The sequence below is a fragment of the Schistocerca nitens genome, unplaced genomic scaffold (genome assembly GCF_023898315.1).
Source record: "Schistocerca nitens isolate TAMUIC-IGC-003100 unplaced genomic scaffold, iqSchNite1.1 HiC_scaffold_298, whole genome shotgun sequence".
NCBI classification, from domain to species: Eukaryota; Metazoa; Arthropoda; class Insecta; order Orthoptera; family Acrididae; genus Schistocerca; species Schistocerca nitens.
Window position 1 is genome coordinate 1 of NW_026045835.1, and position 21,674 is coordinate 21,674.

At 52.4% G+C, this 21,674-nt stretch overlaps 64 non-coding genes across 64 annotated transcripts; 31 read left to right on the top strand and 33 right to left on the bottom strand.

Moving 5' to 3' along the window:
• Nucleotides 1-198: 198 nt before the first annotated feature.
• Nucleotides 199-270, bottom strand: Trnad-guc (transfer RNA aspartic acid (anticodon GUC)). The gene has a single exon. It is a non-coding gene; the product is annotated as a tRNA-Asp (tRNA).
• Nucleotides 271-377: 107 nt separating this feature from the next.
• Trnai-uau (transfer RNA isoleucine (anticodon UAU)) lies at nucleotides 378-468 on the bottom strand. The gene is given in 2 exon segments: nucleotides 378-413; nucleotides 432-468. It is a non-coding gene; the product is annotated as a tRNA-Ile (tRNA).
• A 379-nt stretch (nucleotides 469-847) lies between these two features.
• Trnar-acg (transfer RNA arginine (anticodon ACG)) lies at nucleotides 848-923 on the top strand. The gene has a single exon. It is a non-coding gene; the product is annotated as a tRNA-Arg (tRNA).
• Nucleotides 924-1,205: 282 nt separating this feature from the next.
• Trnam-cau (transfer RNA methionine (anticodon CAU)) lies at nucleotides 1,206-1,277 on the top strand. The gene has a single exon. It is a non-coding gene; the product is annotated as a tRNA-Met (tRNA).
• Nucleotides 1,278-1,500: 223 nt separating this feature from the next.
• Nucleotides 1,501-1,572, bottom strand: Trnad-guc (transfer RNA aspartic acid (anticodon GUC)). The gene has a single exon. It is a non-coding gene; the product is annotated as a tRNA-Asp (tRNA).
• A 107-nt stretch (nucleotides 1,573-1,679) lies between these two features.
• Nucleotides 1,680-1,771, bottom strand: Trnai-uau (transfer RNA isoleucine (anticodon UAU)). Its single transcript is given in 2 exon segments — nucleotides 1,680-1,715; nucleotides 1,734-1,771. It is a non-coding gene; the product is annotated as a tRNA-Ile (tRNA).
• A 379-nt stretch (nucleotides 1,772-2,150) lies between these two features.
• Trnar-acg (transfer RNA arginine (anticodon ACG)) lies at nucleotides 2,151-2,224 on the top strand. Its single transcript has one exon. It is a non-coding gene; the product is annotated as a tRNA-Arg (tRNA).
• Nucleotides 2,225-2,513: 289 nt separating this feature from the next.
• On the top strand, nucleotides 2,514-2,586 carry Trnam-cau (transfer RNA methionine (anticodon CAU)). Its single transcript has one exon. It is a non-coding gene; the product is annotated as a tRNA-Met (tRNA).
• A 400-nt stretch (nucleotides 2,587-2,986) lies between these two features.
• On the bottom strand, nucleotides 2,987-3,078 carry Trnai-uau (transfer RNA isoleucine (anticodon UAU)). Its single transcript is given in 2 exon segments — nucleotides 2,987-3,022; nucleotides 3,041-3,078. It is a non-coding gene; the product is annotated as a tRNA-Ile (tRNA).
• Nucleotides 3,079-3,457: 379 nt separating this feature from the next.
• On the top strand, nucleotides 3,458-3,531 carry Trnar-acg (transfer RNA arginine (anticodon ACG)). The gene has a single exon. It is a non-coding gene; the product is annotated as a tRNA-Arg (tRNA).
• A 585-nt stretch (nucleotides 3,532-4,116) lies between these two features.
• On the bottom strand, nucleotides 4,117-4,188 carry Trnad-guc (transfer RNA aspartic acid (anticodon GUC)). Its single transcript has one exon. It is a non-coding gene; the product is annotated as a tRNA-Asp (tRNA).
• A 107-nt stretch (nucleotides 4,189-4,295) lies between these two features.
• Trnai-uau (transfer RNA isoleucine (anticodon UAU)) lies at nucleotides 4,296-4,387 on the bottom strand. The gene is given in 2 exon segments: nucleotides 4,296-4,331; nucleotides 4,350-4,387. It is a non-coding gene; the product is annotated as a tRNA-Ile (tRNA).
• Nucleotides 4,388-4,765: 378 nt separating this feature from the next.
• On the top strand, nucleotides 4,766-4,838 carry Trnar-acg (transfer RNA arginine (anticodon ACG)). The gene has a single exon. It is a non-coding gene; the product is annotated as a tRNA-Arg (tRNA).
• A 286-nt stretch (nucleotides 4,839-5,124) lies between these two features.
• On the top strand, nucleotides 5,125-5,197 carry Trnam-cau (transfer RNA methionine (anticodon CAU)). The gene has a single exon. It is a non-coding gene; the product is annotated as a tRNA-Met (tRNA).
• A 222-nt stretch (nucleotides 5,198-5,419) lies between these two features.
• Nucleotides 5,420-5,491, bottom strand: Trnad-guc (transfer RNA aspartic acid (anticodon GUC)). The gene has a single exon. It is a non-coding gene; the product is annotated as a tRNA-Asp (tRNA).
• A 107-nt stretch (nucleotides 5,492-5,598) lies between these two features.
• Trnai-uau (transfer RNA isoleucine (anticodon UAU)) lies at nucleotides 5,599-5,690 on the bottom strand. Its single transcript is given in 2 exon segments — nucleotides 5,599-5,634; nucleotides 5,653-5,690. It is a non-coding gene; the product is annotated as a tRNA-Ile (tRNA).
• A 379-nt stretch (nucleotides 5,691-6,069) lies between these two features.
• Trnar-acg (transfer RNA arginine (anticodon ACG)) lies at nucleotides 6,070-6,142 on the top strand. Its single transcript has one exon. It is a non-coding gene; the product is annotated as a tRNA-Arg (tRNA).
• Nucleotides 6,143-6,428: 286 nt separating this feature from the next.
• On the top strand, nucleotides 6,429-6,500 carry Trnam-cau (transfer RNA methionine (anticodon CAU)). The gene has a single exon. It is a non-coding gene; the product is annotated as a tRNA-Met (tRNA).
• Nucleotides 6,501-6,721: 221 nt separating this feature from the next.
• Trnad-guc (transfer RNA aspartic acid (anticodon GUC)) lies at nucleotides 6,722-6,793 on the bottom strand. Its single transcript has one exon. It is a non-coding gene; the product is annotated as a tRNA-Asp (tRNA).
• A 107-nt stretch (nucleotides 6,794-6,900) lies between these two features.
• Nucleotides 6,901-6,992, bottom strand: Trnai-uau (transfer RNA isoleucine (anticodon UAU)). Its single transcript is given in 2 exon segments — nucleotides 6,901-6,936; nucleotides 6,955-6,992. It is a non-coding gene; the product is annotated as a tRNA-Ile (tRNA).
• Nucleotides 6,993-7,370: 378 nt separating this feature from the next.
• Nucleotides 7,371-7,443, top strand: Trnar-acg (transfer RNA arginine (anticodon ACG)). The gene has a single exon. It is a non-coding gene; the product is annotated as a tRNA-Arg (tRNA).
• A 286-nt stretch (nucleotides 7,444-7,729) lies between these two features.
• Trnam-cau (transfer RNA methionine (anticodon CAU)) lies at nucleotides 7,730-7,801 on the top strand. The gene has a single exon. It is a non-coding gene; the product is annotated as a tRNA-Met (tRNA).
• Nucleotides 7,802-8,023: 222 nt separating this feature from the next.
• Trnad-guc (transfer RNA aspartic acid (anticodon GUC)) lies at nucleotides 8,024-8,095 on the bottom strand. The gene has a single exon. It is a non-coding gene; the product is annotated as a tRNA-Asp (tRNA).
• A 107-nt stretch (nucleotides 8,096-8,202) lies between these two features.
• Nucleotides 8,203-8,294, bottom strand: Trnai-uau (transfer RNA isoleucine (anticodon UAU)). Its single transcript is given in 2 exon segments — nucleotides 8,203-8,238; nucleotides 8,257-8,294. It is a non-coding gene; the product is annotated as a tRNA-Ile (tRNA).
• A 378-nt stretch (nucleotides 8,295-8,672) lies between these two features.
• Nucleotides 8,673-8,745, top strand: Trnar-acg (transfer RNA arginine (anticodon ACG)). Its single transcript has one exon. It is a non-coding gene; the product is annotated as a tRNA-Arg (tRNA).
• Nucleotides 8,746-9,031: 286 nt separating this feature from the next.
• Trnam-cau (transfer RNA methionine (anticodon CAU)) lies at nucleotides 9,032-9,103 on the top strand. Its single transcript has one exon. It is a non-coding gene; the product is annotated as a tRNA-Met (tRNA).
• A 222-nt stretch (nucleotides 9,104-9,325) lies between these two features.
• Trnad-guc (transfer RNA aspartic acid (anticodon GUC)) lies at nucleotides 9,326-9,397 on the bottom strand. The gene has a single exon. It is a non-coding gene; the product is annotated as a tRNA-Asp (tRNA).
• Nucleotides 9,398-9,504: 107 nt separating this feature from the next.
• On the bottom strand, nucleotides 9,505-9,596 carry Trnai-uau (transfer RNA isoleucine (anticodon UAU)). Its single transcript is given in 2 exon segments — nucleotides 9,505-9,540; nucleotides 9,559-9,596. It is a non-coding gene; the product is annotated as a tRNA-Ile (tRNA).
• Nucleotides 9,597-9,974: 378 nt separating this feature from the next.
• On the top strand, nucleotides 9,975-10,047 carry Trnar-acg (transfer RNA arginine (anticodon ACG)). Its single transcript has one exon. It is a non-coding gene; the product is annotated as a tRNA-Arg (tRNA).
• A 286-nt stretch (nucleotides 10,048-10,333) lies between these two features.
• On the top strand, nucleotides 10,334-10,405 carry Trnam-cau (transfer RNA methionine (anticodon CAU)). The gene has a single exon. It is a non-coding gene; the product is annotated as a tRNA-Met (tRNA).
• A 222-nt stretch (nucleotides 10,406-10,627) lies between these two features.
• On the bottom strand, nucleotides 10,628-10,699 carry Trnad-guc (transfer RNA aspartic acid (anticodon GUC)). The gene has a single exon. It is a non-coding gene; the product is annotated as a tRNA-Asp (tRNA).
• A 107-nt stretch (nucleotides 10,700-10,806) lies between these two features.
• Nucleotides 10,807-10,898, bottom strand: Trnai-uau (transfer RNA isoleucine (anticodon UAU)). The gene is given in 2 exon segments: nucleotides 10,807-10,842; nucleotides 10,861-10,898. It is a non-coding gene; the product is annotated as a tRNA-Ile (tRNA).
• A 378-nt stretch (nucleotides 10,899-11,276) lies between these two features.
• Trnar-acg (transfer RNA arginine (anticodon ACG)) lies at nucleotides 11,277-11,349 on the top strand. Its single transcript has one exon. It is a non-coding gene; the product is annotated as a tRNA-Arg (tRNA).
• Nucleotides 11,350-11,635: 286 nt separating this feature from the next.
• On the top strand, nucleotides 11,636-11,707 carry Trnam-cau (transfer RNA methionine (anticodon CAU)). The gene has a single exon. It is a non-coding gene; the product is annotated as a tRNA-Met (tRNA).
• Nucleotides 11,708-11,929: 222 nt separating this feature from the next.
• Trnad-guc (transfer RNA aspartic acid (anticodon GUC)) lies at nucleotides 11,930-12,001 on the bottom strand. The gene has a single exon. It is a non-coding gene; the product is annotated as a tRNA-Asp (tRNA).
• A 107-nt stretch (nucleotides 12,002-12,108) lies between these two features.
• Nucleotides 12,109-12,200, bottom strand: Trnai-uau (transfer RNA isoleucine (anticodon UAU)). Its single transcript is given in 2 exon segments — nucleotides 12,109-12,144; nucleotides 12,163-12,200. It is a non-coding gene; the product is annotated as a tRNA-Ile (tRNA).
• Nucleotides 12,201-12,578: 378 nt separating this feature from the next.
• Trnar-acg (transfer RNA arginine (anticodon ACG)) lies at nucleotides 12,579-12,651 on the top strand. The gene has a single exon. It is a non-coding gene; the product is annotated as a tRNA-Arg (tRNA).
• Nucleotides 12,652-12,937: 286 nt separating this feature from the next.
• Trnam-cau (transfer RNA methionine (anticodon CAU)) lies at nucleotides 12,938-13,009 on the top strand. Its single transcript has one exon. It is a non-coding gene; the product is annotated as a tRNA-Met (tRNA).
• A 222-nt stretch (nucleotides 13,010-13,231) lies between these two features.
• Trnad-guc (transfer RNA aspartic acid (anticodon GUC)) lies at nucleotides 13,232-13,303 on the bottom strand. The gene has a single exon. It is a non-coding gene; the product is annotated as a tRNA-Asp (tRNA).
• A 107-nt stretch (nucleotides 13,304-13,410) lies between these two features.
• Nucleotides 13,411-13,502, bottom strand: Trnai-uau (transfer RNA isoleucine (anticodon UAU)). Its single transcript is given in 2 exon segments — nucleotides 13,411-13,446; nucleotides 13,465-13,502. It is a non-coding gene; the product is annotated as a tRNA-Ile (tRNA).
• A 378-nt stretch (nucleotides 13,503-13,880) lies between these two features.
• Nucleotides 13,881-13,953, top strand: Trnar-acg (transfer RNA arginine (anticodon ACG)). Its single transcript has one exon. It is a non-coding gene; the product is annotated as a tRNA-Arg (tRNA).
• Nucleotides 13,954-14,239: 286 nt separating this feature from the next.
• Trnam-cau (transfer RNA methionine (anticodon CAU)) lies at nucleotides 14,240-14,311 on the top strand. The gene has a single exon. It is a non-coding gene; the product is annotated as a tRNA-Met (tRNA).
• A 222-nt stretch (nucleotides 14,312-14,533) lies between these two features.
• Trnad-guc (transfer RNA aspartic acid (anticodon GUC)) lies at nucleotides 14,534-14,605 on the bottom strand. The gene has a single exon. It is a non-coding gene; the product is annotated as a tRNA-Asp (tRNA).
• A 107-nt stretch (nucleotides 14,606-14,712) lies between these two features.
• Trnai-uau (transfer RNA isoleucine (anticodon UAU)) lies at nucleotides 14,713-14,804 on the bottom strand. Its single transcript is given in 2 exon segments — nucleotides 14,713-14,748; nucleotides 14,767-14,804. It is a non-coding gene; the product is annotated as a tRNA-Ile (tRNA).
• A 378-nt stretch (nucleotides 14,805-15,182) lies between these two features.
• On the top strand, nucleotides 15,183-15,255 carry Trnar-acg (transfer RNA arginine (anticodon ACG)). The gene has a single exon. It is a non-coding gene; the product is annotated as a tRNA-Arg (tRNA).
• A 286-nt stretch (nucleotides 15,256-15,541) lies between these two features.
• On the top strand, nucleotides 15,542-15,613 carry Trnam-cau (transfer RNA methionine (anticodon CAU)). Its single transcript has one exon. It is a non-coding gene; the product is annotated as a tRNA-Met (tRNA).
• A 222-nt stretch (nucleotides 15,614-15,835) lies between these two features.
• Nucleotides 15,836-15,907, bottom strand: Trnad-guc (transfer RNA aspartic acid (anticodon GUC)). Its single transcript has one exon. It is a non-coding gene; the product is annotated as a tRNA-Asp (tRNA).
• A 107-nt stretch (nucleotides 15,908-16,014) lies between these two features.
• On the bottom strand, nucleotides 16,015-16,106 carry Trnai-uau (transfer RNA isoleucine (anticodon UAU)). The gene is given in 2 exon segments: nucleotides 16,015-16,050; nucleotides 16,069-16,106. It is a non-coding gene; the product is annotated as a tRNA-Ile (tRNA).
• A 378-nt stretch (nucleotides 16,107-16,484) lies between these two features.
• On the top strand, nucleotides 16,485-16,557 carry Trnar-acg (transfer RNA arginine (anticodon ACG)). The gene has a single exon. It is a non-coding gene; the product is annotated as a tRNA-Arg (tRNA).
• Nucleotides 16,558-16,843: 286 nt separating this feature from the next.
• Nucleotides 16,844-16,915, top strand: Trnam-cau (transfer RNA methionine (anticodon CAU)). The gene has a single exon. It is a non-coding gene; the product is annotated as a tRNA-Met (tRNA).
• Nucleotides 16,916-17,137: 222 nt separating this feature from the next.
• Trnad-guc (transfer RNA aspartic acid (anticodon GUC)) lies at nucleotides 17,138-17,209 on the bottom strand. Its single transcript has one exon. It is a non-coding gene; the product is annotated as a tRNA-Asp (tRNA).
• A 107-nt stretch (nucleotides 17,210-17,316) lies between these two features.
• Trnai-uau (transfer RNA isoleucine (anticodon UAU)) lies at nucleotides 17,317-17,408 on the bottom strand. The gene is given in 2 exon segments: nucleotides 17,317-17,352; nucleotides 17,371-17,408. It is a non-coding gene; the product is annotated as a tRNA-Ile (tRNA).
• Nucleotides 17,409-17,786: 378 nt separating this feature from the next.
• On the top strand, nucleotides 17,787-17,859 carry Trnar-acg (transfer RNA arginine (anticodon ACG)). Its single transcript has one exon. It is a non-coding gene; the product is annotated as a tRNA-Arg (tRNA).
• Nucleotides 17,860-18,145: 286 nt separating this feature from the next.
• Trnam-cau (transfer RNA methionine (anticodon CAU)) lies at nucleotides 18,146-18,217 on the top strand. The gene has a single exon. It is a non-coding gene; the product is annotated as a tRNA-Met (tRNA).
• A 222-nt stretch (nucleotides 18,218-18,439) lies between these two features.
• Nucleotides 18,440-18,511, bottom strand: Trnad-guc (transfer RNA aspartic acid (anticodon GUC)). Its single transcript has one exon. It is a non-coding gene; the product is annotated as a tRNA-Asp (tRNA).
• A 107-nt stretch (nucleotides 18,512-18,618) lies between these two features.
• Trnai-uau (transfer RNA isoleucine (anticodon UAU)) lies at nucleotides 18,619-18,710 on the bottom strand. Its single transcript is given in 2 exon segments — nucleotides 18,619-18,654; nucleotides 18,673-18,710. It is a non-coding gene; the product is annotated as a tRNA-Ile (tRNA).
• Nucleotides 18,711-19,088: 378 nt separating this feature from the next.
• On the top strand, nucleotides 19,089-19,161 carry Trnar-acg (transfer RNA arginine (anticodon ACG)). The gene has a single exon. It is a non-coding gene; the product is annotated as a tRNA-Arg (tRNA).
• A 286-nt stretch (nucleotides 19,162-19,447) lies between these two features.
• Nucleotides 19,448-19,519, top strand: Trnam-cau (transfer RNA methionine (anticodon CAU)). The gene has a single exon. It is a non-coding gene; the product is annotated as a tRNA-Met (tRNA).
• A 222-nt stretch (nucleotides 19,520-19,741) lies between these two features.
• Nucleotides 19,742-19,813, bottom strand: Trnad-guc (transfer RNA aspartic acid (anticodon GUC)). Its single transcript has one exon. It is a non-coding gene; the product is annotated as a tRNA-Asp (tRNA).
• A 107-nt stretch (nucleotides 19,814-19,920) lies between these two features.
• On the bottom strand, nucleotides 19,921-20,012 carry Trnai-uau (transfer RNA isoleucine (anticodon UAU)). Its single transcript is given in 2 exon segments — nucleotides 19,921-19,956; nucleotides 19,975-20,012. It is a non-coding gene; the product is annotated as a tRNA-Ile (tRNA).
• A 378-nt stretch (nucleotides 20,013-20,390) lies between these two features.
• On the top strand, nucleotides 20,391-20,463 carry Trnar-acg (transfer RNA arginine (anticodon ACG)). Its single transcript has one exon. It is a non-coding gene; the product is annotated as a tRNA-Arg (tRNA).
• A 286-nt stretch (nucleotides 20,464-20,749) lies between these two features.
• Trnam-cau (transfer RNA methionine (anticodon CAU)) lies at nucleotides 20,750-20,821 on the top strand. Its single transcript has one exon. It is a non-coding gene; the product is annotated as a tRNA-Met (tRNA).
• Nucleotides 20,822-21,043: 222 nt separating this feature from the next.
• On the bottom strand, nucleotides 21,044-21,115 carry Trnad-guc (transfer RNA aspartic acid (anticodon GUC)). Its single transcript has one exon. It is a non-coding gene; the product is annotated as a tRNA-Asp (tRNA).
• A 107-nt stretch (nucleotides 21,116-21,222) lies between these two features.
• Nucleotides 21,223-21,314, bottom strand: Trnai-uau (transfer RNA isoleucine (anticodon UAU)). Its single transcript is given in 2 exon segments — nucleotides 21,223-21,258; nucleotides 21,277-21,314. It is a non-coding gene; the product is annotated as a tRNA-Ile (tRNA).
• Nucleotides 21,315-21,674: the final 360 nt, after the last annotated feature.

Consider the following 21,674-nt stretch of genomic DNA (forward strand, 5'->3'; position numbering starts at 1 on the left):
CGGGCTCGATTATTACGCCTAGAGAGTCGGCTGGGGGCATTGATTCAGCCTCAAAAGCAAACCCAGTAATTCTGAAGTGTGAAGAATGCGAGAACTACTTCCTAAGATGCATCATTTTTTAAGATTTTGCAGCAAGTTAATGCTCTTCCGTCCCACACGCGCACCACTCGAGCAGGTTTTGTGAGATAAAAATCGCGTCTCCCCGGCGGGGAATCGAACCCCGGTCTCCCGCGTGACAGGCGGGGATACTAACCACTATACTACCGAGGAAGACGCAACTAGCGCACATAATACACATTAATCTTGCTGACATAGCTGATACATCTGAAATGTAGCCTCCTGATGCTGTCAGAGACAGCTGCTACGAAATAAAAGTATGCCCCAGGTGAGGCTCGAACTCACAACCCCGGCATTGCTCACGGCTACTGCCTTATAAGTACCGTGCGCTAACCAATTGCGCCACTGGGCTACAGCAAAACGCTCTCAGTTAGCCATATTCGCATTGCTGCAAACCAGTGGTGGCTACAAAAACATATGATCGCCACCTGCGGCCATACTGCGACTTTGGCACCTAAGTACGAACGCTTCGTGCTATTCGTGTTTGATATGCTACGCTTACATGCACATCAACCGCCTCTCGTCATCGAAAAAATGCAGAAAAACGCGCGCCTTGCCTCGTGCTACCTGTCGAACAGCGAGCGCAGATGTGTGGCAAGCTCCAAGCTCTGCAGGCGCACCGCGACCACGCAGCTGGACGAGTGGTGCCTTCCTTGGGAGCTTGATGAGCCCTGGAGAACACGTTTCTTAGCGAATTGCACTTGCCTTGTAGCGAGAAATGCTGCCACTGGCCTCTGTGGCGCAACGGATAACGCGTCTGACTACGGATCAGAAGATTCCAGGTTCGAATCCTGGCAGGGTCGGCATTTTGTTAGTTGCCAACGCGTAGCTGGGCAGTGGATTTCGTATGTCGCCGCATCGTGCAGTGCTTTGTTACTCCTGTGCATCTCGCAGCTGCATGTCGAGGCGATCGTGGTAAATATCGCTGCGTGCAAGCGTCAGCGTAGCGTCAGTCGAGCAAAGTCGAGACAAGTCAAGCTGAGAGCTGTAGGAGATGTACGCAATCAATGTAGGCGTGTGAAAGCGACGCAGACAACACTGCCCAAGTGTCCCACGTGATGTGACGAAGAGCCAGTATACCCCCACACAGCAGAGTGGCGCAGTGGAAGCGTGCTGGGCCCATAACCCAGAGGTCCGTGGATCGAAACCACGCTCTGCTAAAATTATTTCTTTTCCTGATTGTGTTCGGGCTCGATTATTACGCCTAGAGAGTCGGCTGGGGGCATTGATTCAGCCTCAAAAGCAAACCCAGTAATTCTGAAGTGTGAAGAATGCGAGAACTACTTCCTAAGATGCATCATTTTTTAAGATTTTGCAGCAAGTTAATGCTCTTCCGTCCCACACGCGCACCACTCGAGCAGGTTTGTGAGATAAAAATCGCGTCTCCCCGGCGGGGAATCGAACCCCGGTCTCCCGCGTGACAGGCGGGGATACTAACCACTATACTACCGAGGAAGACGCAACTAGCGCACATAATACACATTAATCTTGCTGACATAGCTGATACATCTGAAATGTAGCCTCCTGATGCTGTCAGAGACAGCTGCTACGAAATAAAAGTATGCCCCAGGTGAGGCTCGAACTCACAACCCCGGCATTGCTCACGGCTACTGCCTTATAAGTACCGTGCGCTAACCAATTGCGCCACTGGGGCTACAGCAAAACGCTCTCAGTTAGCCATATTCGCATTGCTGCAAACCAGTGGTGGCTACAAAAACATATGATCGCCACCTGCGGCCATACTGCGACTTTGGCACCTAAGTACGAACGCTTCGTGCTATTCGTGTTTGATATGCTACGCTTACATGCACATCAACCGCCTCTCGTCATCGAAAAAATGCAGAAAAACGCGCGCCTTGCCTCGTGCTACCTGTCGAACAGCGAGCGCAGATGTGTGGCAAGCTCCAAGCTCTGCAGGCGCACCGCGACCACGCAGCTGGACGAGTGGTGCCCTTCCTTGGGAGCTTGATGAGCCCTGGAGAACACGTTTCTTAGCGAATTGCACTTGCCTTGTAGCGAGAAATGCTGCCACTGGCCCTGTGGCGCAACGGATAACGCGTCCTGACTACGGATCAGAAGATTCCAGGTTCGAATCCTGGCAGGGTCGGCATTTTGTTAGTTGCCAACGCGTAGCTGGGCAGTGGATTTCGTATGTCGCCGCATCGTGCAGTGCTTTGTTACTCCTGTGCATCTCGCAGCTGCATGTCGAGGCGATCGTGGTAAATATCGCTGCGTGCAAGCGTCAGCGTAGCGTCAGTCGAGCAAAGTCGAGACAAGTCAAGCTGAGAGCTGTAGGAGATGTACGCAATCAAATGTAGGCGTGGTGGAAAGCGACGCAGACAACACTGCCCAAGTGTCCCACGTGATGTGACGAAGAGCCAGTATACCCCCCACACAGCAGAGTGGCGCAGGTGGAAGCGTGCTGGGCCCATAACCCAGAGGTCCGTGGATCGAAACCACGCTCTGCTAAAATTATTTCTTTTCCTGATTGTGTCGGGCTCGATTATTACGCCTAGAGAGTCGGCTGGGGGCATTGATTCAGCCTCAAAAGCAAACCCAGTAATTCTGAAGTGTGAAGAATGCGAGAACTACTTCCTAAGATGCATCATTTTTTAAGATTTTGCAGCAAGTTAATGCTCTTCCGTCCCACACGCGCACCACTCGAGCAGGTTTGTGAGATAAAAATCGCGTCTCCCCGGCGGGAATCGAACCCCGGTCTCCCGCGTGACAGGCGGGGATACTAACCACTATACTACCGAGGAAGACGCAACTAGCGCACATAATACACATTAATCTTGCTGACATAGCTGATACATCTGAAATGTAGCCTCCTGATGCTGTCAGAGACAGCTGCTACGAAATAAAAGTATGCCCCAGGTGAGGCTCGAACTCACAACCCCGGCATTGCTCACGGCTACTGCCTTATAAGTACCGTGCGCTAACCAATTGCGCCACTGGGGCTACAGCAAAACGCTCTCAGTTAGCCATATTCGCATTGCTGCAAACCAGTGGTGGCTACAAAAACATATGATCGCCACCTGCGGCCATACTGCGACTTTGGCACCTAAGTACGAACGCTTCGTGCTATTCGTGTTTGATATGCTACGCTTACATGCACATCAACCGCCTCTCGTCATCGAAAAAATGCAGAAAAACGCGCGCCTTGCCTCGTGCTACCTGTCGAACAGCGAGCGCAGATGTGTGGCAAGCTCCAAGCTCTGCAGGCGCACCGCGACCCACGCAGCTGGACGAGTGGTGCCTTCCTTGGGAGCTTGATGAGCCCTGGAGAACACGTTTCTTAGCGAATTGCACTTGCCTTGTAGCGAGAAATGCTGCCACTGGCCCTGTGGCGCAACGGATAACCGCGTCTGACTACGGATCAGAAGATTCCAGGTTCGAATCCTGGCAGGGTCGGCATTTTGTTAGTTGCCAACGCGTAGCTGGGCAGTGGATTTCGTATGTCGCCGCATCGTGCAGTGCTTTGTTACTCCTGTGCATCTCGCAGCTGCATGTCGAGGCGATCGTGGTAAATATCGCTGCGTGCAAGCGTCAGCGTAGCGTCAGTCGAGCAAAGTCGAGACAAGTCAAGCTGAGAGCTGTAGGAGATGTACGCAATCAAATGTAGGCGTGTGAAAGCGACGCAGACAACACTGCCCAAGTGTCCCACGTGATGTGACGAAGAGCCAGTATACCCCCACACAGCAGAGTGGCGCAGTGCAGTGGAAGCGTGCTGGGCCCATAACCCAGAGGTCCGTGGATCGAAACCACGCTCTGCTAAAATTATTTCTTTTCCTGATTGTGTCGGGCTCGATTATTACGCCTAGAGAGTCGGCTGGGGGCATTGATTCAGCCTCAAAAGCAAACCCAGTAATTCTGAAGTGTGAAGAATGCGAGAACTACTTCCTAAGATGCATCATTTTTTAAGATTTTGCAGCAAGTTAATGCTCTTCCGTCCCACACGCGCACCACTCGAGCAGGTTTGTGAGATAAAAATCGCGTCTCCCCGGCGGGGAATCGAACCCCGGTCTCCCGCGTGACAGGCGGGGATACTAACCACTATACTACCGAGGAAGACGCAACTAGCGCACATAATACACATTAATCTTGCTGACATAGCTGATACATCTGAAATGTAGCCTCCTGATGCTGTCAGAGACAGCTGCTACGAAATAAAAGTATGCCCCAGGTGAGGCTCGAACTCACAACCCCGGCATTGCTCACGGCTACTGCCTTATAAGTACCGTGCGCTAACCAATTGCGCCACTGGGGCTACAGCAAAACGCTCTCAGTTAGCCATATTCGCATTGCTGCAAACCAGTGGTGGCTACAAAAACATATGATCGCCACCTGCGGCCATACTGCGACTTTGGCACCTAAGTACGAACGCTTCGTGCTATTCGTGTTTGATATGCTACGCTTACATGCACATCAACCGCCTCTCGTCATCGAAAAAATGCAGAAAAACGCGCGCCTTGCCTCGTGCTACCTGTCGAACAGCGAGCGCAGATGTGTGGCAAGCTCCAAGCTCTGCAGGCGCACCGCGACCACGCAGCTGGACGAGTGGTGCCTTCCTTGGGAGCTTGATGAGCCCTGGAGAACACGTTTCTTAGCGAATTGCACTTGCCTTGTAGCGAGAAATGCTGCCACTGGCCCTGTGGCGCAACGGATAACGCGTCTGACTACGGATCAGAAGATTCCAGGTTCGAATCCTGGCAGGGTCGGCATTTTGTTAGTTGCCAACGCGTAGCTGGGCAGTGGATTTCGTATGTCGCCGCATCGTGCAGTGCTTTGTTACTCCTGTGCATCTCGCAGCTGCATGTCGAGGCGATCGTGGTAAATATCGCTGCGTGCAAGCGTCAGCGTAGCGTCAGTCGAGCAAAGTCGAGACAAGTCAAGCTGAGAGCTGTAGGAGATGTACGCAATCAAATGTAGGCGTGTGAAAGCGACGCAGACAACACTGCCCAAGTGTCCCACGTGATGTGACGAAGAGCCAGTATACCCCCACACAGCAGAGTGGCGCAGTGGGAAGCGTGCTGGGCCCATAACCCAGAGGTCCGTGGATCGAAACCACGCTCTGCTAAAATTATTTCTTTTCCTGATTGTGTCGGGCTCGATTATTACGCCTAGAGAGTCGGCTGGGGGCATTGATTCAGCCTCAAAAGCAAACCCAGTAATTCTGAAGTGTGAAGAATGCGAGAACTACTTCCTAAGATGCATCATTTTTTAAGATTTTGCAGCAAGTTAATGCTCTTCCGTCCCACACGCGCACCACTCGAGCAGGTTTGTGAGATAAAAATCGCGTCTCCCCGGCGGGGAATCGAACCCCGGTCTCCCGCGTGACAGGCGGGGATACTAACCACTATACTACCGAGGAAGACGCAACTAGCGCACATAATACACATTAATCTTGCTGACATAGCTGATACATCTGAAATGTAGCCTCCTGATGCTGTCAGAGACAGCTGCTACGAAATAAAAGTATGCCCCAGGTGAGGCTCGAACTCACAACCCCGGCATTGCTCACGGCTACTGCCTTATAAGTACCGTGCGCTAACCAATTGCGCCACTGGGGCTACAGCAAAACGCTCTCAGTTAGCCATATTCGCATTGCTGCAAACCAGTGGTGGCTACAAAAACATATGATCGCCACCTGCGGCCATACTGCGACTTTGGCACCTAAGTACGAACGCTTCGTGCTATTCGTGTTTGATATGCTACGCTTACATGCACATCAACCGCCTCTCGTCATCGAAAAAATGCAGAAAAAACGCGCGCCTTGCCTCGTGCTACCTGTCGAACAGCGAGCGCAGATGTGTGGCAAGCTCCAAGCTCTGCAGGCGCACCGCGACCACGCAGCTGGACGAGTGGTGCCTTCCTTGGGAGCTTGATGAGCCCTGGAGAACACGTTTCTTAGCGAATTGCACTTGCCTTGTAGCGAGAAATGCTGCCACTGGCCCTGTGGCGCAACGGATAACGCGTCTGACTACGGATCAGAAGATTCCAGGTTCGAATCCTGGCAGGGTCGGCATTTTGTTAGTTGCCAACGCGTAGCTGGGCAGTGGATTTCGTATGTCGCCGCATCGTGCAGTGCTTTGTTACTCCTGTGCATCTCGCAGCTGCATGTCGAGGCGATCGTGGTAAATATCGCTGCGTGCAAGCGTCAGCGTAGCGTCAGTCGAGCAAAGTCGAGACAAGTCAAGCTGAGAGCTGTAGGAGATGTACGCAATCAAATGTAGGCGTGTGAAAGCGACGCAGACAACACTGCCCAAGTGTCCCACGTGATGTGACGAAGAGCCAGTATACCCCCACACAGCAGAGTGGCGCAGTGGAAGCGTGCTGGGCCCATAACCCAGAGGTCCGTGGATCGAAACCACGCTCTGCTAAAATTATTTCTTTTCCTGATTGTGTCGGGCTCGATTATTACGCCTAGAGAGTCGGCTGGGGGCATTGATTCAGCCTCAAAAGCAAACCCAGTAATTCTGAAGTGTGAAGAATGCGAGAACTACTTCCTAAGATGCATCATTTTTAAGATTTTGCAGCAAGTTAATGCTCTTCCGTCCCACACGCGCACCACTCGAGCAGGTTTGTGAGATAAAAATCGCGTCTCCCCGGCGGGGAATCGAACCCCGGTCTCCCGCGTGACAGGCGGGGATACTAACCACTATACTACCGAGGAAGACGCAACTAGCGCACATAATACACATTAATCTTGCTGACATAGCTGATACATCTGAAATGTAGCCTCCTGATGCTGTCAGAGACAGCTGCTACGAAATAAAAGTATGCCCCAGGTGAGGCTCGAACTCACAACCCCGGCATTGCTCACGGCTACTGCCTTATAAGTACCGTGCGCTAACCAATTGCGCCACTGGGGCTACAGCAAAACGCTCTCAGTTAGCCATATTCGCATTGCTGCAAACCAGTGGTGGCTACAAAAACATATGATCGCCACCTGCGGCCATACTGCGACTTTGGCACCTAAGTACGAACGCTTCGTGCTATTCGTGTTTGATATGCTACGCTTACATGCACATCAACCGCCTCTCGTCATCGAAAAAATGCAGAAAAACGCGCGCCTTGCCTCGTGCTACCTGTCGAACAGCGAGCGCAGATGTGTGGCAAGCTCCAAGCTCTGCAGGCGCACCGCGACCACGCAGCTGGACGAGTGGTGCCTTCCTTGGGAGCTTGATGAGCCCTGGAGAACACGTTTCTTAGCGAATTGCACTTGCCTTGTAGCGAGGAATGCTGCCACTGGCCCTGTGGCGCAACGGATAACGCGTCTGACTACGGATCAGAAGATTCCAGGTTCGAATCCTGGCAGGGTCGGCATTTTGTTAGTTGCCAACGCGTAGCTGGGCAGTGGATTTCGTATGTCGCCGCATCGTGCAGTGCTTTGTTACTCCTGTGCATCTCGCAGCTGCATGTCGAGGCGATCGTGGTAAATATCGCTGCGTGCAAGCGTCAGCGTAGCGTCAGTCGAGCAAAGTCGAGACAAGTCAAGCTGAGAGCTGTAGGAGATGTACGCAATCAAATGTAGGCGTGTGAAAGCGACGCAGACAACACTGCCCAAGTGTCCCACGTGATGTGACGAAGAGCCAGTATACCCCCACACAGCAGAGTGGCGCAGTGGAAGCGTGCTGGGCCCATAACCCAGAGGTCCGTGGATCGAAACCACGCTCTGCTAAAATTATTTCTTTTCCTGATTGTGTCGGGCTCGATTATTACGCCTAGAGAGTCGGCTGGGGGCATTGATTCAGCCTCAAAAGCAAACCCAGTAATTCTGAAGTGTGAAGAATGCGAGAACTACTTCCTAAGATGCATCATTTTTTAAGATTTTGCAGCAAGTTAATGCTCTTCCGTCCCACACGCGCACCACTCGAGCAGGTTTGTGAGATAAAAATCGCGTCTCCCCGGCGGGGAATCGAACCCCGGTCTCCCGCGTGACAGGCGGGGATACTAACCACTATACTACCGAGGAAGACGCAACTAGCGCACATAATACACATTAATCTTGCTGACATAGCTGATACATCTGAAATGTAGCCTCCTGATGCTGTCAGAGACAGCTGCTACGAAATAAAAGTATGCCCCAGGTGAGGCTCGAACTCACAACCCCGGCATTGCTCACGGCTACTGCCTTATAAGTACCGTGCGCTAACCAATTGCGCCACTGGGGCTACAGCAAAACGCTCTCAGTTAGCCATATTCGCATTGCTGCAAACCAGTGGTGGCTACAAAAACATATGATCGCCACCTGCGGCCATACTGCGACTTTGGCACCTAAGTACGAACGCTTCGTGCTATTCGTGTTTGATATGCTACGCTTACATGCACATCAACCGCCTCTCGTCATCGAAAAAATGCAGAAAAACGCGCGCCTTGCCTCGTGCTACCTGTCGAACAGCGAGCGCAGATGTGTGGCAAGCTCCAGGCTCTGCAGGCGCACCGCGACCACGCAGCTGGACGAGTGGTGCCTTCCTTGGGAGCTTGATGAGCCCTGGAGAACACGTTTCTTAGCGAATTGCACTTGCCTTGTAGCGAGGAATGCTGCCACTGGCCCTGTGGCGCAACGGATAACGCGTCTGACTACGGATCAGAAGATTCCAGGTTCGAATCCTGGCAGGGTCGGCATTTTGTTAGTTGCCAACGCGTAGCTGGGCAGTGGATTTCGTATGTCGCCGCATCGTGCAGTGCTTTGTTACTCCTGTGCATCTCGCAGCTGCATGTCGAGGCGATCGTGGTAAATATCGCTGCGTGCAAGCGTCAGCGTAGCGTCAGTCGAGCAAAGTCGAGACAAGTCAAGCTGAGAGCTGTAGGAGATGTACGCAATCAAATGTAGGCGTGTGAAAGCGACGCAGACAACACTGCCCAAGTGTCCCACGTGATGTGACGAAGAGCCAGTATACCCCCACACAGCAGAGTGGCGCAGTGGAAGCGTGCTGGGCCCATAACCCAGAGGTCCGTGGATCGAAACCACGCTCTGCTAAAATTATTTCTTTTCCTGATTGTGTCGGGCTCGATTATTACGCCTAGAGAGTCGGCTGGGGGCATTGATTCAGCCTCAAAAGCAAACCCAGTAATTCTGAAGTGTGAAGAATGCGAGAACTACTTCCTAAGATGCATCATTTTTTAAGATTTTGCAGCAAGTTAATGCTCTTCCGTCCCACACGCGCACCACTCGAGCAGGTTTGTGAGATAAAAATCGCGTCTCCCCGGCGGGGAATCGAACCCCGGTCTCCCGCGTGACAGGCGGGGATACTAACCACTATACTACCGAGGAAGACGCAACTAGCGCACATAATACACATTAATCTTGCTGACATAGCTGATACATCTGAAATGTAGCCTCCTGATGCTGTCAGAGACAGCTGCTACGAAATAAAAGTATGCCCCAGGTGAGGCTCGAACTCACAACCCCGGCATTGCTCACGGCTACTGCCTTATAAGTACCGTGCGCTAACCAATTGCGCCACTGGGGCTACAGCAAAACGCTCTCAGTTAGCCATATTCGCATTGCTGCAAACCAGTGGTGGCTACAAAAACATATGATCGCCACCTGCGGCCATACTGCGACTTTGGCACCTAAGTACGAACGCTTCGTGCTATTCGTGTTTGATATGCTACGCTTACATGCACATCAACCGCCTCTCGTCATCGAAAAAATGCAGAAAAACGCGCGCCTTGCCTCGTGCTACCTGTCGAACAGCGAGCGCAGATGTGTGGCAAGCTCCAAGCTCTGCAGGCGCACCGCGACCACGCAGCTGGACGAGTGGTGCCTTCCTTGGGAGCTTGATGAGCCCTGGAGAACACGTTTCTTAGCGAATTGCACTTGCCTTGTAGCGAGAAATGCTGCCACTGGCCCTGTGGCGCAACGGATAACGCGTCTGACTACGGATCAGAAGATTCCAGGTTCGAATCCTGGCAGGGTCGGCATTTTGTTAGTTGCCAACGCGTAGCTGGGCAGTGGATTTCGTATGTCGCCGCATCGTGCAGTGCTTTGTTACTCCTGTGCATCTCGCAGCTGCATGTCGAGGCGATCGTGGTAAATATCGCTGCGTGCAAGCGTCAGCGTAGCGTCAGTCGAGCAAAGTCGAGACAAGTCAAGCTGAGAGCTGTAGGAGATGTACGCAATCAAATGTAGGCGTGTGAAAGCGACGCAGACAACACTGCCCAAGTGTCCCACGTGATGTGACGAAGAGCCAGTATACCCCCACACAGCAGAGTGGCGCAGTGGAAGCGTGCTGGGCCCATAACCCAGAGGTCCGTGGATCGAAACCACGCTCTGCTAAAATTATTTCTTTTCCTGATTGTGTCGGGCTCGATTATTACGCCTAGAGAGTCGGCTGGGGGCATTGATTCAGCCTCAAAAGCAAACCCAGTAATTCTGAAGTGTGAAGAATGCGAGAACTACTTCCTAAGATGCATCATTTTTTAAGATTTTGCAGCAAGTTAATGCTCTTCCGTCCCACACGCGCACCACTCGAGCAGGTTTGTGAGATAAAAATCGCGTCTCCCCGGCGGGGAATCGAACCCCGGTCTCCCGCGTGACAGGCGGGGATACTAACCACTATACTACCGAGGAAGACGCAACTAGCGCACATAATACACATTAATCTTGCTGACATAGCTGATACATCTGAAATGTAGCCTCCTGATGCTGTCAGAGACAGCTGCTACGAAATAAAAGTATGCCCCAGGTGAGGCTCGAACTCACAACCCCGGCATTGCTCACGGCTACTGCCTTATAAGTACCGTGCGCTAACCAATTGCGCCACTGGGGCTACAGCAAAACGCTCTCAGTTAGCCATATTCGCATTGCTGCAAACCAGTGGTGGCTACAAAAACATATGATCGCCACCTGCGGCCATACTGCGACTTTGGCACCTAAGTACGAACGCTTCGTGCTATTCGTGTTTGATATGCTACGCTTACATGCACATCAACCGCCTCTCGTCATCGAAAAAATGCAGAAAAACGCGCGCCTTGCCTCGTGCTACCTGTCGAACAGCGAGCGCAGATGTGTGGCAAGCTCCAAGCTCTGCAGGCGCACCGCGACCACGCAGCTGGACGAGTGGTGCCTTCCTTGGGAGCTTGATGAGCCCTGGAGAACACGTTTCTTAGCGAATTGCACTTGCCTTGTAGCGAGGAATGCTGCCACTGGCCCTGTGGCGCAACGGATAACGCGTCTGACTACGGATCAGAAGATTCCAGGTTCGAATCCTGGCAGGGTCGGCATTTTGTTAGTTGCCAACGCGTAGCTGGGCAGTGGATTTCGTATGTCGCCGCATCGTGCAGTGCTTTGTTACTCCTGTGCATCTCGCAGCTGCATGTCGAGGCGATCGTGGTAAATATCGCTGCGTGCAAGCGTCAGCGTAGCGTCAGTCGAGCAAAGTCGAGACAAGTCAAGCTGAGAGCTGTAGGAGATGTACGCAATCAAATGTAGGCGTGTGAAAGCGACGCAGACAACACTGCCCAAGTGTCCCACGTGATGTGACGAAGAGCCAGTATACCCCCACACAGCAGAGTGGCGCAGTGGAAGCGTGCTGGGCCCATAACCCAGAGGTCCGTGGATCGAAACCACGCTCTGCTAAAATTATTTCTTTTCCTGATTGTGTCGGGCTCGATTATTACGCCTAGAGAGTCGGCTGGGGGCATTGATTCAGCCTCAAAAGCAAACCCAGTAATTCTGAAGTGTGAAGAATGCGAGAACTACTTCCTAAGATGCATCATTTTTTAAGATTTTGCAGCAAGTTAATGCTCTTCCGTCCCACACGCGCACCACTCGAGCAGGTTTGTGAGATAAAAATCGCGTCTCCCCGGCGGGGAATCGAACCCCGGTCTCCCGCGTGACAGGCGGGGATACTAACCACTATACTACCGAGGAAGACGCAACTAGCGCACATAATACACATTAATCTTGCTGACATAGCTGATACATCTGAAATGTAGCCTCCTGATGCTGTCAGAGACAGCTGCTACGAAATAAAAGTATGCCCCAGGTGAGGCTCGAACTCACAACCCCGGCATTGCTCACGGCTACTGCCTTATAAGTACCGTGCGCTAACCAATTGCGCCACTGGGGCTACAGCAAAACGCTCTCAGTTAGCCATATTCGCATTGCTGCAAACCAGTGGTGGCTACAAAAACATATGATCGCCACCTGCGGCCATACTGCGACTTTGGCACCTAAGTACGAACGCTTCGTGCTATTCGTGTTTGATATGCTACGCTTACATGCACATCAACCGCCTCTCGTCATCGAAAAAATGCAGAAAAACGCGCGCCTTGCCTCGTGCTACCTGTCGAACAGCGAGCGCAGATGTGTGGCAAGCTCCAAGCTCTGCAGGCGCACCGCGACCACGCAGCTGGACGAGTGGTGCCTTCCTTGGGAGCTTGATGAGCCCTGGAGAACACGTTTCTTAGCGAATTGCACTTGCCTTGTAGCGAGAAATGCTGCCACTGGCCCTGTGGCGCAACGGATAACGCGTCTGACTACGGATCAGAAGATTCCAGGTTCGAATCCTGGCAGGGTCGGCATTTTGTTAGTTGCCAACGCGTAGCTGGGCAGTGGATTTCGTATGTCGCCGCATCGTGCAGTGCTTTGTTACTCCTGTGCATCTCGCAGCTGCATGTCGAGGCGATCGTGGTAAATATCGCTGCGTGCAAGCGTCAGCGTAGCGTCAGTCGAGCAAAGTCGAGACAAGTCAAGCTGAGAGCTGTAGGAGATGTACGCAATCAAATGTAGGCGTGTGAAAGCGACGCAGACAACACTGCCCAAGTGTCCCACGTGATGTGACGAAGAGCCAGTATACCCCCACACAGCAGAGTGGCGCAGTGGAAGCGTGCTGGGCCCATAACCCAGAGGTCCGTGGATCGAAACCACGCTCTGCTAAAATTATTTCTTTTCCTGATTGTGTCGGGCTCGATTATTACGCCTAGAGAGTCGGCTGGGGGCATTGATTCAGCCTCAAAAGCAAACCCAGTAATTCTGAAGTGTGAAGAATGCGAGAACTACTTCCTAAGATGCATCATTTTTTAAGATTTTGCAGCAAGTTAATGCTCTTCCGTCCCACACGCGCACCACTCGAGCAGGTTTGTGAGATAAAAATCGCGTCTCCCCGGCGGGGAATCGAACCCCGGTCTCCCGCGTGACAGGCGGGGATACTAACCACTATACTACCGAGGAAGACGCAACTAGCGCACATAATACACATTAATCTTGCTGACATAGCTGATACATCTGAAATGTAGCCTCCTGATGCTGTCAGAGACAGCTGCTACGAAATAAAAGTATGCCCCAGGTGAGGCTCGAACTCACAACCCCGGCATTGCTCACGGCTACTGCCTTATAAGTACCGTGCGCTAACCAATTGCGCCACTGGGGCTACAGCAAAACGCTCTCAGTTAGCCATATTCGCATTGCTGCAAACCAGTGGTGGCTACAAAAACATATGATCGCCACCTGCGGCCATACTGCGACTTTGGCACCTAAGTACGAACGCTTCGTGCTATTCGTGTTTGATATGCTACGCTTACATGCACATCAACCGCCTCTCGTCATCGAAAAAATGCAGAAAAACGCGCGCCTTGCCTCGTGCTACCTGTCGAACAGCGAGCGCAGATGTGTGGCAAGCTCCAAGCTCTGCAGGCGCACCGCGACCACGCAGCTGGACGAGTGGTGCCTTCCTTGGGAGCTTGATGAGCCCTGGAGAACACGTTTCTTAGCGAATTGCACTTGCCTTGTAGCGAGAAATGCTGCCACTGGCCCTGTGGCGCAACGGATAACGCGTCTGACTACGGATCAGAAGATTCCAGGTTCGAATCCTGGCAGGGTCGGCATTTTGTTAGTTGCCAACGCGTAGCTGGGCAGTGGATTTCGTATGTCGCCGCATCGTGCAGTGCTTTGTTACTCCTGTGCATCTCGCAGCTGCATGTCGAGGCGATCGTGGTAAATATCGCTGCGTGCAAGCGTCAGCGTAGCGTCAGTCGAGCAAAGTCGAGACAAGTCAAGCTGAGAGCTGTAGGAGATGTACGCAATCAAATGTAGGCGTGTGAAAGCGACGCAGACAACACTGCCCAAGTGTCCCACGTGATGTGACGAAGAGCCAGTATACCCCCACACAGCAGAGTGGCGCAGTGGAAGCGTGCTGGGCCCATAACCCAGAGGTCCGTGGATCGAAACCACGCTCTGCTAAAATTATTTCTTTTCCTGATTGTGTCGGGCTCGATTATTACGCCTAGAGAGTCGGCTGGGGGCATTGATTCAGCCTCAAAAGCAAACCCAGTAATTCTGAAGTGTGAAGAATGCGAGAACTACTTCCTAAGATGCATCATTTTTTAAGATTTTGCAGCAAGTTAATGCTCTTCCGTCCCACACGCGCACCACTCGAGCAGGTTTGTGAGATAAAAATCGCGTCTCCCCGGCGGGGAATCGAACCCCGGTCTCCCGCGTGACAGGCGGGGATACTAACCACTATACTACCGAGGAAGACGCAACTAGCGCACATAATACACATTAATCTTGCTGACATAGCTGATACATCTGAAATGTAGCCTCCTGATGCTGTCAGAGACAGCTGCTACGAAATAAAAGTATGCCCCAGGTGAGGCTCGAACTCACAACCCCGGCATTGCTCACGGCTACTGCCTTATAAGTACCGTGCGCTAACCAATTGCGCCACTGGGGCTACAGCAAAACGCTCTCAGTTAGCCATATTCGCATTGCTGCAAACCAGTGGTGGCTACAAAAACATATGATCGCCACCTGCGGCCATACTGCGACTTTGGCACCTAAGTACGAACGCTTCGTGCTATTCGTGTTTGATATGCTACGCTTACATGCACATCAACCGCCTCTCGTCATCGAAAAAATGCAGAAAAACGCGCGCCTTGCCTCGTGCTACCTGTCGAACAGCGAGCGCAGATGTGTGGCAAGCTCCAGGCTCTGCAGGCGCACCGCGACCACGCAGCTGGACGAGTGGTGCCTTCCTTGGGAGCTTGATGAGCCCTGGAGAACACGTTTCTTAGCGAATTGCACTTGCCTTGTAGCGAGAAATGCTGCCACTGGCCCTGTGGCGCAACGGATAACGCGTCTGACTACGGATCAGAAGATTCCAGGTTCGAATCCTGGCAGGGTCGGCATTTTGTTAGTTGCCAACGCGTAGCTGGGCAGTGGATTTCGTATGTCGCCGCATCGTGCAGTGCTTTGTTACTCCTGTGCATCTCGCAGCTGCATGTCGAGGCGATCGTGGTAAATATCGCTGCGTGCAAGCGTCAGCGTAGCGTCAGTCGAGCAAAGTCGAGACAAGTCAAGCTGAGAGCTGTAGGAGATGTACGCAATCAAATGTAGGCGTGTGAAAGCGACGCAGACAACACTGCCCAAGTGTCCCACGTGATGTGACGAAGAGCCAGTATACCCCCACACAGCAGAGTGGCGCAGTGGAAGCGTGCTGGGCCCATAACCCAGAGGTCCGTGGATCGAAACCACGCTCTGCTAAAATTATTTCTTTTCCTGATTGTGTCGGGCTCGATTATTACGCCTAGAGAGTCGGCTGGGGGCATTGATTCAGCCTCAAAAGCAAACCCAGTAATTCTGAAGTGTGAAGAATGCGAGAACTACTTCCTAAGATGCATCATTTTTTAAGATTTTGCAGCAAGTTAATGCTCTTCCGTCCCACACGCGCACCACTCGAGCAGGTTTGTGAGATAAAAATCGCGTCTCCCCGGCGGGGAATCGAACCCCGGTCTCCCGCGTGACAGGCGGGGATACTAACCACTATACTACCGAGGAAGACGCAACTAGCGCACATAATACACATTAATCTTGCTGACATAGCTGATACATCTGAAATGTAGCCTCCTGATGCTGTCAGAGACAGCTGCTACGAAATAAAAGTATGCCCCAGGTGAGGCTCGAACTCACAACCCCGGCATTGCTCACGGCTACTGCCTTATAAGTACCGTGCGCTAACCAATTGCGCCACTGGGGCTACAGCAAAACGCTCTCAGTTAGCCATATTCGCATTGCTGCAAACCAGTGGTGGCTACAAAAACATATGATCGCCACCTGCGGCCATACTGCGACTTTGGCACCTAAGTACGAACGCTTCGTGCTATTCGTGTTTGATATGCTACGCTTACATGCACATCAACCGCCTCTCGTCATCGAAAAAATGCAGAAAAACGCGCGCCTTGCCTCGTGCTACCTGTCGAACAGCGAGCGCAGATGTGTGGCAAGCTCCAAGCTCTGCAGGCGCACCGCGACCACGCAGCTGGACGAGTGGTGCCTTCCTTGGGAGCTTGATGAGCCCTGGAGAACACGTTTCTTAGCGAATTGCACTTGCCTTGTAGCGAGAAATGCTGCCACTGGCCCTGTGGCGCAACGGATAACGCGTCTGACTACGGATCAGAAGATTCCAGGTTCGAATCCTGGCAGGGTCGGCATTTTGTTAGTTGCCAACGCGTAGCTGGGCAGTGGATTTCGTATGTCGCCGCATCGTGCAGTGCTTTGTTACTCCTGTGCATCTCGCAGCTGCATGTCGAGGCGATCGTGGTAAATATCGCTGCGTGCAAGCGTCAGCGTAGCGTCAGTCGAGCAAAGTCGAGACAAGTCAAGCTGAGAGCTGTAGGAGATGTACGCAATCAAATGTAGGCGTGTGAAAGCGACGCAGACAACACTGCCCAAGTGTCCCACGTGATGTGACGAAGAGCCAGTATACCCCCACACAGCAGAGTGGCGCAGTGGAAGCGTGCTGGGCCCATAACCCAGAGGTCCGTGGATCGAAACCACGCTCTGCTAAAATTATTTCTTTTCCTGATTGTGTCGGGCTCGATTATTACGCCTAGAGAGTCGGCTGGGGGCATTGATTCAGCCTCAAAAGCAAACCCAGTAATTCTGAAGTGTGAAGAATGCGAGAACTACTTCCTAAGATGCATCATTTTTTAAGATTTTGCAGCAAGTTAATGCTCTTCCGTCCCACACGCGCACCACTCGAGCAGGTTTGTGAGATAAAAATCGCGTCTCCCCGGCGGGGAATCGAACCCCGGTCTCCCGCGTGACAGGCGGGGATACTAACCACTATACTACCGAGGAAGACGCAACTAGCGCACATAATACACATTAATCTTGCTGACATAGCTGATACATCTGAAATGTAGCCTCCTGATGCTGTCAGAGACAGCTGCTACGAAATAAAAGTATGCCCCAGGTGAGGCTCGAACTCACAACCCCGGCATTGCTCACGGCTACTGCCTTATAAGTACCGTGCGCTAACCAATTGCGCCACTGGGGCTACAGCAAAACGCTCTCAGTTAGCCATATTCGCATTGCTGCAAACCAGTGGTGGCTACAAAAACATATGATCGCCACCTGCGGCCATACTGCGACTTTGGCATCTAAGTACGAACGCTTCGTGCTATTCGTGTTTGATATGCTACGCTTACATGCACATCAACCGCCTCTCGTCATCGAAAAAATGCAGAAAAACGCGCGCCTTGCCTCGTGCTACCTGTCGAACAGCGAGCGCAGATGTGTGGCAAGCTCCAGGCTCTGCAGGCGCACCGCGACCACGCAGCTGGACGAGTGGTGCCTTCCTTGGGAGCTTGATGAGCCCTGGAGAACACGTTTCTTAGCGAATTGCACTTGCCTTGTAGCGAGGAATGCTGCCACTGGCCCTGTGGCGCAACGGATAACGCGTCTGACTACGGATCAGAAGATTCCAGGTTCGAATCCTGGCAGGGTCGGCATTTTGTTAGTTGCCAACGCGTAGCTGGGCAGTGGATTTCGTATGTCGCCGCATCGTGCAGTGCTTTGTTACTCCTGTGCATCTCGCAGCTGCATGTCGAGGCGATCGTGGTAAATATCGCTGCGTGCAAGCGTCAGCGTAGCGTCAGTCGAGCAAAGTCGAGACAAGTCAAGCTGAGAGCTGTAGGAGATGTACGCAATCAAATGTAGGCGTGTGAAAGCGACGCAGACAACACTGCCCAAGTGTCCCACGTGATGTGACGAAGAGCCAGTATACCCCCACACAGCAGAGTGGCGCAGTGGAAGCGTGCTGGGCCCATAACCCAGAGGTCCGTGGATCGAAACCACGCTCTGCTAAAATTATTTCTTTTCCTGATTGTGTCGGGCTCGATTATTACGCCTAGAGAGTCGGCTGGGGGCATTGATTCAGCCTCAAAAGCAAACCCAGTAATTCTGAAGTGTGAAGAATGCGAGAACTACTTCCTAAGATGCATCATTTTTTAAGATTTTGCAGCAAGTTAATGCTCTTCCGTCCCACACGCGCACCACTCGAGCAGGTTTGTGAGATAAAAATCGCGTCTCCCCGGCGGGGAATCGAACCCCGGTCTCCCGCGTGACAGGCGGGGATACTAACCACTATACTACCGAGGAAGACGCAACTAGCGCACATAATACACATTAATCTTGCTGACATAGCTGATACATCTGAAATGTAGCCTCCTGATGCTGTCAGAGACAGCTGCTACGAAATAAAAGTATGCCCCAGGTGAGGCTCGAACTCACAACCCCGGCATTGCTCACGGCTACTGCCTTATAAGTACCGTGCGCTAACCAATTGCGCCACTGGGGCTACAGCAAAACGCTCTCAGTTAGCCATATTCGCATTGCTGCAAACCAGTGGTGGCTACAAAAACATATGATCGCCACCTGCGGCCATACTGCGACTTTGGCACCTAAGTACGAACGCTTCGTGCTATTCGTGTTTGATATGCTACGCTTACATGCACATCAACCGCCTCTCGTCATCGAAAAAATGCAGAAAAACGCGCGCCTTGCCTCGTGCTACCTGTCGAACAGCGAGCGCAGATGTGTGGCAAGCTCCAAGCTCTGCAGGCGCACCGCGACCACGCAGCTGGACGAGTGGTGCCTTCCTTGGGAGCTTGATGAGCCCTGGAGAACACGTTTCTTAGCGAATTGCACTTGCCTTGTAGCGAGAAATGCTGCCACTGGCCCTGTGGCGCAACGGATAACGCGTCTGACTACGGATCAGAAGATTCCAGGTTCGAATCCTGGCAGGGTCGGCATTTTGTTAGTTGCCAACGCGTAGCTGGGCAGTGGATTTCGTATGTCGCCGCATCGTGCAGTGCTTTGTTACTCCTGTGCATCTCGCAGCTGCATGTCGAGGCGATCGTGGTAAATATCGCTGCGTGCAAGCGTCAGCGTAGCGTCAGTCGAGCAAAGTCGAGACAAGTCAAGCTGAGAGCTGTAGGAGATGTACGCAATCAAATGTAGGCGTGTGAAAGCGACGCAGACAACACTGCCCAAGTGTCCCACGTGATGTGACGAAGAGCCAGTATACCCCCACACAGCAGAGTGGCGCAGTGGAAGCGTGCTGGGCCCATAACCCAGAGGTCCGTGGATCGAAACCACGCTCTGCTAAAATTATTTCTTTTCCTGATTGTGTCGGGCTCGATTATTACGCCTAGAGAGTCGGCTGGGGGCATTGATTCAGCCTCAAAAGCAAACCCAGTAATTCTGAAGTGTGAAGAATGCGAGAACTACTTCCTAAGATGCATCATTTTTTAAGATTTTGCAGCAAGTTAATGCTCTTCCGTCCCACACGCGCACCACTCGAGCAGGTTTGTGAGATAAAAATCGCGTCTCCCCGGCGGGGAATCGAACCCCGGTCTCCCGCGTGACAGGCGGGGATACTAACCACTATACTACCGAGGAAGACGCAACTAGCGCACATAATACACATTAATCTTGCTGACATAGCTGATACATCTGAAATGTAGCCTCCTGATGCTGTCAGAGACAGCTGCTACGAAATAAAAGTATGCCCCAGGTGAGGCTCGAACTCACAACCCCGGCATTGCTCACGGCTACTGCCTTATAAGTACCGTGCGCTAACCAATTGCGCCACTGGGGCTACAGCAAAACGCTCTCAGTTAGCCATATTCGCATTGCTGCAAACCAGTGGTGGCTACAAAAACATATGATCGCCACCTGCGGCCATACTGCGACTTTGGCATCTAAGTACGAACGCTTCGTGCTATTCGTGTTTGATATGCTACGCTTACATGCACATCAACCGCCTCTCGTCATCGAAAAAATGCAGAAAAACGCGCGCCTTGCCTCGTGCTACCTGTCGAACAGCGAGCGCAGATGTGTGGCAAGCTCCAGGCTCTGCAGGCGCACCGCGACCACGCAGCTGGACGAGTGGTGCCTTCCTTGGGAGCTTGATGAGCCCTGGAGAACACGTTTCTTAGCGAATTGCACTTGCCTTGTAGCGAGGAATGCTGCCACTGGCCCTGTGGCGCAACGGATAACGCGTCTGACTACGGATCAGAAGATTCCAGGTTCGAATCCTGGCAGGGTCGGCATTTTGTTAGTTGCCAACGCGTAGCTGGGCAGTGGATTTCGTATGTCGCCGCATCGTGCAGTGCTTTGTTACTCCTGTGCATCTCGCAGCTGCATGTCGAGGCGATCGTGGTAAATATCGCTGCGTGCAAGCGTCAGCGTAGCGTCAGTCGAGCAAAGTCGAGACAAGTCAAGCTGAGAGCTGTAGGAGATGTACGCAATCAAATGTAGGCGTGTGAAAGCGACGCAGACAACACTGCCCAAGTGTCCCACGTGATGTGACGAAGAGCCAGTATACCCCCACACAGCAGAGTGGCGCAGTGGAAGCGTGCTGGGCCCATAACCCAGAGGTCCGTGGATCGAAACCACGCTCTGCTAAAATTATTTCTTTTCCTGATTGTGTCGGGCTCGATTATTACGCCTAGAGAGTCGGCTGGGGGCATTGATTCAGCCTCAAAAGCAAACCCAGTAATTCTGAAGTGTGAAGAATGCGAGAACTACTTCCTAAGATGCATCATTTTTTAAGATTTTGCAGCAAGTTAATGCTCTTCCGTCCCACACGCGCACCACTCGAGCAGGTTTGTGAGATAAAAATCGCGTCTCCCCGGCGGGGAATCGAACCCCGGTCTCCCGCGTGACAGGCGGGGATACTAACCACTATACTACCGAGGAAGACGCAACTAGCGCACATAATACACATTAATCTTGCTGACATAGCTGATACATCTGAAATGTAGCCTCCTGATGCTGTCAGAGACAGCTGCTACGAAATAAAAGTATGCCCCAGGTGAGGCTCGAACTCACAACCCCGGCATTGCTCACGGCTACTGCCTTATAAGTACCGTGCGCTAACCAATTGCGCCACTGGGGCTACAGCAAAACGCTCTCAGTTAGCCATATTCGCATTGCTGCAAACCAGTGGTGGCTACAAAAACATATGATCGCCACCTGCGGCCATACTGCGACTTTGGCACCTAAGTACGAACGCTTCGTGCTATTCGTGTTTGATATGCTACGCTTACATGCACATCAACCGCCTCTCGTCATCGAAAAAATGCAGAAAAACGCGCGCCTTGCCTCGTGCTACCTGTCGAACAGCGAGCGCAGATGTGTGGCAAGCTCCAAGCTCTGCAGGCGCACCGCGACCACGCAGCTGGACGAGTGGTGCCTTCCTTGGGAGCTTGATGAGCCCTGGAGAACACGTTTCTTAGCGAATTGCACTTGCCTTGTA